Raw genomic sequence first — 13,002 nt, 5'->3', positions numbered from 1 at the left:
AATAAGAACATATTTCCCCGGCTGCCTGGCTAATGAATTATGTAGTCTCTAATGTTTATTTACTTCACATAACATGTGAATTACATGTACATACACATGTGAAATCCACTTTGTTGATAAATCTTGAACTTGCACACTATTCAATCCTGAAAACATTAGGTCCAAACCGAAAGTTTTTTGTTTCTTCAAGACTTCACAATTTTCTTTCCTCTGCATTATAGTCCATGAGCCAGTAGGGTTGGTCAGTACCATCGGGGGTGGGGTGGGGGGGGGGGAAATAATTCTCCTTGTGATTTTTAGCAAAGGGCACCCCGAGAGTAAGAAAATATGTGACAGCATTGCATCGGTGGTAGCTTTTTGTGTGTTATCACCCTGATTATATGCCTTCCCTTAAATAAGCTTTTGTGCAAAATGGCCAGTAGAAGGTAAGACATCCCACTTCAACATAACAGCATTTTTTTTTCAGTCAAACATTAACATTGAAATTTGTTTCGCCTTTTGCTCGGATCATTTGCTTCTCAACAAAAAGTGCTCAACATTCTTAGTTTGAAAGGTATGTCATTGGTGACACATATATCAGTGTCTATTTCCTGTGTGATAAATCATACCGCCTTTAGAAAAGTATTTGTCAATCATTTACTGTGGAAAGTAAATAAAACTTCTGGAACAATATAATTACATGGGTGTTTAGCAAATTTATGAAGAAATCCGAAAATCTAAATTAATTTTTTGTATGTTGTATGTTAAGATCAGTATAGCAGACAATGTTACCCCACCCCCAAATGAAAAAAAATACCTAATTTGTACGGTTGATGTAATTTAGTCAATGTCATTATATTTTCCCTGTTGTTATTGAAGGATACTTTCCAAGAATCAAACAAAGGTAAATGAATGCATATTCATGAACAAGATTAATGTTTTTTTACCTGTAATTTCTCAAAAAATACAGAATTTCAGGGATTTAGATACTCAACAATGCACATATGAAGGTATCAAACACTTGTATTACACAATATAAACCAATAAGACAGTAGCAAGATGGTTAATCATGTGCAATCTGATGAATGAGTCAAAGGTGAAAATGAAACACAATCTTCTGTTGTAGGGCATAAAATTACAGAATAGAAACACAAATGTGGTTTTACACACAAACAAGGCCATGAACTCAGCCAAATGTGTTGCGGATAAACATATTGTCTTATGAACTAAAGACTGGTCCTTTATAGTTTCTAAGACATCTCTGATCATATGCACTGATTGTAAATGATATAACATGTTCAAGATGAATTTAAAAATCATAATCATTATCCAGTTCTTCAATATCCTCATCTAAACTTTCCCCATCGTCTGACTCAAAGATGGATGGCATTCTGCACAATCAGTGCATTTCAGTCCGTTTGACAAACACACATTTTGGTAGTGAACACTTCCTTTTACAATTGCAGGCCAATAAATCAAGGACTGCCTCAGGTGCTGGCTGACCATCCATCCAGTGCACAACCAACTGTTCAACTCCTTCTTACTTCTCCATCTTCCATCCTCGGCCAACAGGACTTGGTCATTTAAATCATACATAAAATAATGAACCTTCAAATCATTTAAGTTGTTTTATCAACGTATTTGTTGCATGTATGCAATAAAAACTAAAAGTAACAAATTTTCCTTGATTTGCGTTATTTTTCGTTTTTGGGGGTGGGGTAACAATAATAACAATAACATTTATAATGCACATCTCACTTAAAATAAATTTTGTTATTTTAGTTTATGATTAAATTTTCTTCAAATTCATGTATTTAAACATGGTATCCATTAAATAGGGTTTGGGCAAAAAACTTCCATACCACTTTGTATGAAAACAAAATCATATGTTCTGCAAGGAATCAGCATTGGACTATCAGTGTCTGTAATTGCAAACACTAAATGCTAGGCTAGTTTTAACAACTGTTTTGAAAAGCAAATAACATGAACTACGTGTCTAACAATTTTCAAGAAGATATAGCCTATAATAAGAGAGAACCATAAGTTTTAAACAGAATGTCTTCTGTCTTACGCCAGTTTCAGAAAAGTATATTTTGGGATGGGGTTACTAAACAGCTATTAACACACAAAAGGCTACCACCAATGCAAGGCTATCACATAGTTTCTGTCTGGAGAGATGTATAACCTGCCAAAAAGTATAATGAGCATTATTCCTCTAGGGTGGTACCGGTGGCCAAAAATTACCAGGTCTGGCCCATGGCCTATTATGAGAATGTACCTTCTTTGGTCAATGTATAAGAGACCGTTGCCATGAATGCTCAAAAGAAGTTATGCATTACCTTGTTTCCTCTGCATGAGTTATAATCAAAATGAACCTTTGTGACCTCAAAACGGTACCTTTATATAATGAGAGAAGGCGCATTGTTCGGTCTTCAAATGTAAACCATCGGCCAATGAAGCCTCAGAATTTGTTCATCATTGTCTGTTAGCCTCAGAGCTATGCGGAACGAAAAAGATGGCGGAAATTTATGAGCCCCTGGAGGGAAAAGCCTGGCCTGGCTAAAGGGTAGTGCTTGTGATGATGGGGTGGAAGAGTGGAGGCATGTCCTGTCGAATGGGTGATGCTTGTGGCACAGACAGGAAATGACGTGTGTGTGTATATATATATATATATATATATATATATATATATATATATATATATATATATATATATATATATATATATATATATATATATATATATTAGACATATACATATAGGATTTATTTTATTTACATCTTTATTTCAATATTAATATGCTTTATATTTTTTGTATATATTTATTTCAATTGTGACTTGTTAATTTTTAGCTGCCACCACCTTCCTCTATATTTTCTCGAAGCCCAGGAACTAACCCCCCATCCCCCCCTTTCCCGTTGGCTTTTGGTTTTCACTGTCGTGGCATTTCCCAGAAACTTAACCACGCAATATTTGAGGGTTTCCTAGGTAATTTAAACACCATTTTGGCCACTTGCATTCACTGTACCACTAAAGCAGACAGTCTTTCATCGGAACCATTTGCCATGAAAAAAGGAAAAAGATGTACATATATCAGCAGATAACCTGATTCTGCCGGGCTGTTGTGAAGGAATTCACTGTGGAATATTTGTGGAATATTTTGGGAGTTTGCTCGGAATGTCCTTTGTCAGCATAATTGTCACTGACTGTTAAGCCTGCTAAGGTATAGATATGATGCAGATACAATATAGATATGATACTGTGTGATTTATGTAATTTCACAGCAATCCATTTCTAGACATATATATGATGATGTGATGATATACAGTATACACAATCACACAGCAATGCATATATGATTATATGATTTATGGAATTGCACAGCAACTTACAGTATGTCTACACACATCCTTACGATAATTTGCAGACCGGTGTGTGTGTGTGTGTGTGTGTGTGTGTGTGTGTGTGTGTGTTTCATGCTGCTCCTCTTACAGTTCTGTGCTGATTACATCCAGACTTGCTACATAGGATTAACGTGACCCCATATGGTGCATCGGGGTGTTTTTTATCCTTGGGAGTGGGGGTGACACAAATTTTCCATGTAAATGTGCATCATGTTGCACCGCTTTAAGGTGGGGGAGGGTGTTACAAATCCCTCCCTTGCAGTATTCCTGTCACTATGTTTTCCAGTGCTGTGAGGTGTATTGAATTCCGAAGTGAGAGGTATTTTGGAGAGGTATTTTGAATTACACCTTTGAATCAGGATAATAGTATATGGCCGTTCAATTAATTAGAGAGCGATGATTCTAGCATATGATAGTACGATGATTATACGCAATATACAACTTTCAAAATGACGTATTGAACCCCAGAATTCTCAGCATGCGTACGCAGAAACACCAGGAAATATCAGCGTTCAGGGCATCATAAAGTGTATTGTCTGTGGTAGATACAGATTGTGACTTAAAATGGCTCACAATGCTTCTGGAATAAGCTGGAAATACTTGGATAAAACACTTAAGAGAAAGGGCTGTGCAGCTGTACATAGAAAGACTTGGAGAACTTTCTCAACTCGCCGAACAGGCACCGACTTGTATTACAAACTCATGAACATGTGGACCAGTGCAAGGCCCGAGTGGACAGGTGTTTGTTTATACAAAACTCCCATTGGGTCGCTACCAGTGAATGGACTGCATATCTGGAATATGTGCTTCTGAACACTGATGGGAAGGAAATATCTGGGGCTTTTGATTGTGCAGGGTAAGTTAGTTCCCGACCTGATGTTGAGAACTAACTGCAAAAAATTCCCAACCTGGAGTTGGCTTAGCAGTTCGGGTGGTAGCTTGGGATCCTAGGGTCCTGAGTTCAACCCTGTTTGCCACTGAATTAACACCAGGGGGTTGACTCAACCTGTCAACTGAGGTCAACAAAATGAGTACTGGTGTAGCAGCCAAAATGCTGCACACGAAGGGAAGGGGTATTGACAGGTTTAATAAAAATCTGGTGTTGGTGTGGTGCAGGCATGATGGGCTGATGGGCCTCCTCCTGCACGTAAAAATTCCTTGTCAAGTTTGGAGGATATGAAAGGAAATCAACACCTCCGGTCTCATCCAGGGATATATCTCGGTTTTCCTCCATTTCTGTGTCTGATTTTAATTTAGGAACGGGGAAATTATGGTTAACCACCTTGAAATTGCCACTCTTTCGTCTAAATGCTGAAAATTATGTTTAAAAGACGATTTGAATTTCAGATTGCACGTTACTAACGGCAGTTTAAAAGTTGTCGGTGAACTAAACCGAGTCAGCGTCAACACACACAACACCTGCACAAAAGGTCTCGTTTGGCATTCATATGTCATTTTGAAAGTTGCGTATTGCACAGCAATCCATATCTATCTACAGTCGCATGTGATGTTCTGATGAAATTACACAGGAATTCATATCTAGTCAAATATGATGAGGATGCAATAATATATGCAATCACACAGCAATCCCTATCTACACTTGTGTATTGTGGATACAATCATTTATATAATAGCACAGCAATCCAAATCGACTCTCATCTATGATGATGCATTGGTTTATGGCCAGCACCTGTGGAAAACCCACAGGCTTCACCATATATGACATCTTGAGTTAGATACTGCACAGGTAGTCTTCCAAAATGGGCACTGGCAATTTGTCAGATCCAGAAATGACACAATCTATGTGATTTACTTACTTCATACAATATGTGAATACACGATGTAATGCAAATGTGAATACATGTCTATGCACAGGTGAAATAGTTTATTTACAAGTCAAAGATATCTGAAATGTGAATTGAAGCTTCACTCCAGTGGTTGCCTGGAATGGTGTCACTGCAGGACCTCTGCGTAAACAACATTATGGGTGAATATTCCATTTTGATCATAAATTTTTCCCTGTTGAACATTACTGATTACGTTTATCTTGACGTCCTCAAATCATTTAGCATGTGGCAATGCAATGTTTAATTGATCATGGATGAAGACGTGATTGTCAGGTTGGAGTTGTTTTATTAAAGACTTCTAATACAAGGTGTTTTATATGAAAAAAAAAGGCAACCCAAAGATGTTTTTATACTTTTTAAATTTTTCCATTGAAACAACATGAACTTATATGGAATAATCTTTGTAATACGAATGAACCAACACAGAAAAATGAAACCAGTGATTTCAGAAGACAGTTCACGAAACATGTTCTAAATGGCTGCCCTGCCGCATCAGGCACAAATGGATCCTCCTGGTGAAGTTGTTGATAACTTGTCGGCATTCGTGAACCAGAAGAGCTTTGATGTTGGTGGAAATTGCATTTTTGAGGTTATCAATACTCTGAGTCAATAGTATTCATCAGGAGAACTACAAACCCAAAGCATGTTGTTTTTCGAGTTAACATGACCACTTAAAAACAAAAATGGGTCCTCGTCAGAAAAACACACATTACTCAGAAAATTTGGATCCCTACACATTTTTTCCTCAAACCATTCACACATCGTCACACGAAGTTGTTTAGCATTGTTAGTATTTGCTTCACTTGTATGTGATGCGGGTACATTTTTAGTTCCTGATTTGGAATTATTTGTATACTTTATTTTTATGCCTTGTCAAGGCTCATATGAGAATGAACACACAACTCACAACAAGGGGGGCATGAGACAAGAGGGGCGTGGGAAGGACAAAACAGTGGGGAACAGAGACATTAGATATGTGGAAGGGAGAAGTATGGGGGTGGGGATCATGGGGAATACAAGATGGACATTACAGGGACTTCCAGGAAGGAAAGCAGGGAATTTGAATGAGTTTGGTTTGGGGTGGATTAACGGGGGTAGAAAAGATCGAGGATTTGGATGGAGGACGATAAGAGGTGGTGGTGAACAGCTGTTTTGAAGGCCTGGAGGAAATAATGGGATTAAACAGAGTGAGGGAGTTTATTTCAAAGGCGGGGAAAAAGAGGAATGAAAGAGTGAAGTTGAGCAGCGATTCGTGATTTTGGTAGTTTTACCAGAAGGGGGTTGTTAGCAGACCTTGAGCACCCTGCGGAAATATGGTGCGGACAAATCGCAGACAGAGCAGGGTGGGCGAGACCAGAGAGGAGACAGTAGAAGACAGAAAGACCACCGACCTGCCTGCGTTGAGAGAGCAAGAGGCCCAAAGACTCAGCCTCATCATGGGAGATACCATTGATCCAAAATGCCTTGGTTTTCACTGCGTGAAGCCAAGAAAGGTGAGAGTCAGGAGCACCAGCCTTGAGGGGAGAGTAGAATTGTATCAGGCTGCAGACAAAAGATTTGTATGTGGTCAGGAGCTCAGGTGGGCCGAGGAAGGACTTTGCACGATGGAGGATTCCGAGTGAGCGACTGGCTTTGGAGGTGAGGTTGGAAATGTGGCTATTCCTGGAAAGATCATGGCAGATAGTGAGACCCAGAAGCTTGAAAGAAAGGACTTCTTTCAGAGGATTGTTGACAAAATAGATGGGGGAGGGGAGGTTTCCAAACGCTCCTTCTGGAGAGACAAAGTGAGTGTGAGATTTGTCAGGATTGAAAGACATGTTCCACGTGTTGGACCAGTTTGTGATGTTACCCCGCACTATAATAATTACCCACAACAATAATTTAATTTATCTTTACTAGATAAAGATAAATTAAATTACAGAGATCAAGGACGCAGCAGTTTCCTGGGGCTCCTCAAAACTGCTTCATGGACCACTTCAATGCTTTCTCGTGATCATGCAGTCCTTGGGCGATCTAACATTGAGTAATTAAGATTTTGTACTCTCCTATGGGAATTAAACCTCTATCACCTGAAAAATAGCAGACTTATCTGGGACTAATCTGGTCTCAAACTTCCTTCTGAATTGGGTTTGATGCTGTTTAAATGACTTTTTGGCAAAGTAAGACTCCATAATGAAGACCTTTCATCCATTGTCCATGCCATTTTGAAATTAAAACTGACTCTGATGTTTGCGGTTTTTACTTCAAATGATGTTTCATACAAACCTTCGATCGAATAATTTTGAATTAAAAAAATAAAAATTTCATATAACTTTCATAGGGTTAACTTTTTTATTAAACATCCTGCATTAATATTTTTTATACTTTGTAGTATCAACTTGCATTACCACCATGACTTATATTTCCTTGGTGTGGCTTGCAATCAAAATGGAACTTTCTTTCATCATAGACGACACATTGTTCAGTCGTCAAATGCACATACTATAAACTCAGAAGTCCTCTTAAGTGTACCAAAATTACGTCCAAAAACCCTGCGTAAAATTATGTACCAAAACCCTCCCTTTCTTTGGGGGATGTATAGGCTGCAGACCACTGCCTCAATCTATCCCTCCCCCCCCAGAAAAAAAAAACTTAAAAAAAAAAGAAACGTAATATAGCCCAGATAGATTCCAATTGCAAAGGTTCTTTCAAGGTAGTGCAGGATTCTATTACTGTATGTGGAACTAGTCTGTATATTGTTGTGGAAATTATTTTAAGGGGTGATATAACATTGCATAGGATAGTTTCGTTATTTCCCATATAAATGTCATAGAATAAGCATGAGGTAATTGAATGATGATATTAGATATGCATCACCTTCATGTCTATAAATATCTTGTCCCCCTCTGCAATGTGTGTCAAAAACTGCCATCCCTAAATCACCTGTTTTTATTGTTCTATCTCTTGGAATCTCTCTTTTCTCTCATTTGTAGCATCCTGGTAAGCTTTTAGGTCCAAGTTTTGGTGGGAAAGCAGAGTATCAATGGTGCCCAAGATGGAAGAGGACCATCGGTGTGACATGTCACAGAGACCGGCTCAGTTGTCCAATTTGGCATGATACTTGGAACCATCAAGTGGGGCTTCCAGGCCAATAGCGACTGAGAGGAGAGGGGGCAAAGTATGTCATGGCGGTGGGTGGGGGAAAACATTATGAAAACGTGTGCAGAAAGGTACACAGGCGCAGTCGTCCTGAGCAGATACCAGGAAACTTTGTTGATTCTCAAGAGTTGCTGTGGCGCCGCAACTCACCCAGCCACCCAAGACCACTCTGCTTCTCATGCCATGCCAGGGTGTGACACGGATATCAGCTCTCACCTGGAGCAAAGGTGTCATTTCTGCTCATCAAGGTCCAGCTGTGTCCTACCGGGAAAGCATGTTATTTTCTGTCTTGTCTCCCTCTGAATTATTTATCTCTCGTGGTATACCTGGGCCCGCAAAGGATGTAGTTAGTTGAGGAACCTCTCCTTCGTTTGTTAGTTTTGTCAGTGTATATTCGGTAGAGGGCAAGGTGTTTTATTGGCTTTTTTTGTTATTTGCTTTCATGTATTCCCGCCCCCGTGTACCATTTCTCAACATAAATCAATTTGGTCTCGGGTGAATTTTAGTGATTGTGATCGCGATTGGAATTGTACATCCGCTAACAGACCAATTGGGTATAGGTGATCAGCATCTACCACAAGACCGTGCCGTGCACTCACCGGCTTCGTTCGGCTGTCAATTGAAATCGGGCGCACAACATCGATCAACATCGCACATGGACTGGCTCGGTTGTCCCATTTGGCATGGTATCAGAGTGAATAAACCCGTGATCCAGCATCGGGCGACTAAATCAGTCAGCCGCTTTGACGCGGTTCGCCAAGATTCATACCAGGCCGCTTTGACGACCTGGCGGCTGTAACAATATTTTCTGCAAGTGTGGAATGTTTAATTTGACATGGTACAAATTTACAAATCGTCATGTATTACAACTTCAACGCAAGGAGTTGAAACACAAAATTGTTTGATTCCGAGCACATTCACACAGCATGAAACAGACAGCAAGGAAACATTCAAATCTGAAAATGGCAGCTCATTTGTAAACATGGTTGCACCTCATTAATTATAACGTTTTACAACACGAGCTACATTAATTTTCACGGAAGATTTTTGTGGATCGACGAGCATTAAATATCCAATTGAACAATAATTTAACCTCTTATGGTAACTACAATTATTCTTGCACAACGGTTCTCGTGTAGCTCCATAGCAAACCTGTTGTGCATTTTGTGATACAAGCACCAAATTTGACACAAATGCACATTAATATGTTGCGAACATTTTCAGATATTGGGACACTTGAAATTCTCTCTTTATGTCCGCCATATTGGATTTCAAAATGGCCGCCACTTGAAATCGACATTTGCTATTATCTCTGGACGTAATGCAGCTATTGACTTGATTCTGGTATCTAAATGTATGTTTTTGGGGGCAAGGAATCCAATGGTACCATTTTCAACTTAATATTATCTATCACAGTCTGTTATATAATTTATTTGGAAATTATCTAGGCAAATATTAGATTCAACACAATACTTTGAAAAGAATGTCTTAGTTCTGTAAATGTCTTAGGTATAATACTGACATGCTACATGGTCTTGTATTTGAGGCTCGGTGTACTGCTATCTGAGGCTAGGTATATACCGGTACTGAAGATACATGTACATAAACAGTGTCATGTTAACAAGTTCAGCATTGCCACAAGTACATGTATGTTGTTGACTCATCGTCATGTGCAGTCCCCTTCACACACACAGAGGGCTGTGCACTGAAGGGCAGCCTTTTTGCACTTGCAGCGCCTCACACACCCTTTCTTGCACTTGCAAGAAACCAGCTCAATGCAGCTGTGAGCTGCCTCAGTTAGCCTGGTCCAGTAAGGTGTGTACTGTCCTTCTCCAGTCCTTGATCAACCCCAGTTGGTTGGTGGAGGGAGCTCTGGTGGTGGCAGCAGTATCTGACCCCACACATGTCCACCTTGATACACTGCCCTCTTGACATCTTCATCCAGAGCTGCCTTCGTTGGAGGGATGAGCTGCACATTGTTCTTCCTTGCAAAGAGTTTCCTCCTGGCCTTGTCAATGTCTGTGCATTTGCTGGTTCGATCATACAACAGGATCACGAACCTCTCAATTATGCGCATTCCATCGTCTGGTATGTCATGAGGTGCAGAGGACAGCAGCAGCAGCGCCTCAGTGAGTTCTGGCAGTACCGTCCAGACTGCGCATGTAGTCTTCTTGCCATGTCTATGCAAAACTAGACACAGTGTCGCATCCAGTTAGAGCGTGGAACATTGGCAGTGCACGAGCCTTCTCTCGTCCCAATCCAGCTGCTATTTTGTGTGCTGCTCGGTATCGGAAACTCTGGCCTGTTCCGAATGCCAGCCACAGTTTGTCTTCTGGTTGCAACTCCTGTGCCAGGGACACTGCAAGCACCACAACATCGGTGTCTACAGTCAGGATCAGTATTGCATGGTGTCCATGCTGGACTGCGTGAGATGCATGCAGCAACATCCGACTGTCAGCTTCTTCATGGTTACATGAGGTGAGTGAGGTCAGATCTGGCAGTAGTGGCTTGCTGAGCACTGTCTCTCCATCAGTAATGACGAGTTGCTTGTCCTCCTGGTCAAACCATTCCATGAGAGCTGCTGAGAGGAACCTGAACAGCTCGGTCTTGTTGCTGTCCACTCGTAGGAAGTTCTGGCAGTTTCCCGGTATGGCTGTGGCAGCCACCACACGTCTCTGCACACCTTGTCCCCGCTTTGCATGTGTACTACCTTTCAGTGAATCAGCAAGGTAAGTATCCCAGACCAGATCCATGCGTGACACTGTTTGTAGCTTCGTGGACATATATGGGATGAAGATCTGTTGTGCATACTCTTCAAAGGTCTTTGATGCAGCCGGCTTCAGCATCTGGATGATGGATGCTCCATAAAGCACAATACAGGTCGTGAGAGGAGTTTCTGTCTTTGCGTCAGAGACTTATTTCAAGCATGTGAGGAGATCACTCTTGGTACCAGTACAGAGGCTTCCACCATCAGACAATGCAGGAGGACATGCCTGATTCTCGTGACAAAAGAACTCCTCAAGGTTTCCATCCCTCGTCTGGCAGCCAATGCACAGGCGTGCGAAGAGTTCACGGTCATTCTTGATGGAGGCGAGCTGTTGCTGACCAATGCTCTGGCTTCTTGGAGTGGAAGTGCTGAACACCTTCAGCTTGTTATGAGGAATGGGTGCGTCCACTGCCTTTGTTCTGTCCAACAGACACTCTCTGGTGAAAGCCTCAAACTGCTCTTGGCCAATCCTCTTGGCATTCATCACGGTCTCCACAGCAGCAGGATCTGCGATCTCCTTTGTGTCCAGTTTGACTACATCCTGACTCTCCTCCTCGAATGGGTTGCCCATCTCCTCTATGACACCGACGAGAGAGTGAACATCTTTCACAAATGAGGCCTGTACACTTGGCGTCTGATCATGATGACGTGTGTCTGCTGTTTGCTGTCTCCAGTATTGGTTCCCATCCTGGAATTCTTCGATCACCCTGGCAACTTCTGGTCCCGCAACCATCCAGTGACGTAGGGCACTAGGGTTGTCAGTGAGCCCAACTGCTCCACCCTCTCCTTTGATGCAGGCATTATTCTGCTCATGTGCCTGGTCAATCGGGATTGAAGAGAACACCCTTTGTTTTCTGAACAGTGAAGTGGCTTTCCCTGAATTTCCTGGCTACATCTGGGTGTTTGATGGTGAGTTCGGCCATGTCCTTCAGGTGCACTGGTATCGACCAAGCATAGTGTGTGTGATCCAGTGCATGGAACCAGGGGACCAGCTCTGTCAGAGCATCGAGGTACATCATTAACGATCCCTGCCTGAGAGAACGCACATACACTAGAGCCAACAGTTCTAGTTCCAGCACGGTTGCCCAGTAGTGAAACTGGGGGATGTCTTCTCCTCTCTGGCAACACCAGTCTTCAAACTCCGGAGAGTCCTCTGCATCCCTGGTTTCTCCGACAGTAGTGGTTGTAGGCACGGTGTTGCAGGATGTACAGTGCTGCTGCAGTCACTTGATGTGCTCTTCTTGTGCGCAATACATGGGATGCTCACAGGAATGAGTCTGCTGTCCCTGCTGTCACAATCTCGGCTTGCACAAGTGCTTGCACCCAACCACTCCCTTTCAGCCAGTCCCCCAGTGTCCTCAGTGCCACCATCTCTATGTGGAGGCCACCAAACTTCACCACTATCTGGTCTTCACCATAGCTCTCTGCTTGGCCAAAGCAAACAGTGGCTGATCAACGGTGACCACTGGTGTCTGTCCAGGATTCAGGTGTTCCACAGCATTCTTCACGACATCCATTGAGTGCCGGATCATGGCCACTGTGTGGGATCATGGCCACTGTGTGGGATCATGTGTGAGTGCCGGATCATGGCAACTACCATTGGATTCCTTGCCCCCAAAAACATACATTTAAATACCAGAATCAAGTCAATAGCTGCATTACGTCCAGAGATAATAGCAAATGTAGATTTCAAGTGGCGGCCATTTTGAAATCCAATATGGCGGACATAAAGAGAGAATTTCAAGTTGCCCAATATCTGAAAATGTTCGCAACATATTAATGTACATTTGTGTCAAACTTGGTGCTTGTATCACAAAATGCACAATTGTTTTGAATATTTGGGCTAAGCCAACCCACTATTCATAC

The 13,002-nt window shown here is 41.6% G+C and overlaps 1 protein-coding gene across 1 annotated transcript in view; it reads right to left on the bottom strand.

The window, feature by feature from the left end:
• LOC147035763 (extracellular calcium-sensing receptor-like) overlaps nucleotides 1-13,002 on the bottom strand; it is a 46,300-nt gene that overhangs the window by 24,374 nt on the left and 8,924 nt on the right. The gene's annotated exons all lie outside the window — the stretch shown is intronic.

Source organism: Eptatretus burgeri, chromosome 1 (assembly GCF_056783735.1).
Source record: "Eptatretus burgeri isolate ZD-2024b chromosome 1, Ebu_testis_v1, whole genome shotgun sequence".
Lineage (NCBI taxonomy): Eukaryota > Metazoa > Chordata > Myxini > Myxiniformes > Myxinidae > Eptatretus > Eptatretus burgeri.
The sequence above is the reverse complement of the archived record's forward strand: the minus strand, read 5'-3'. Positions and strand labels throughout refer to the sequence as shown.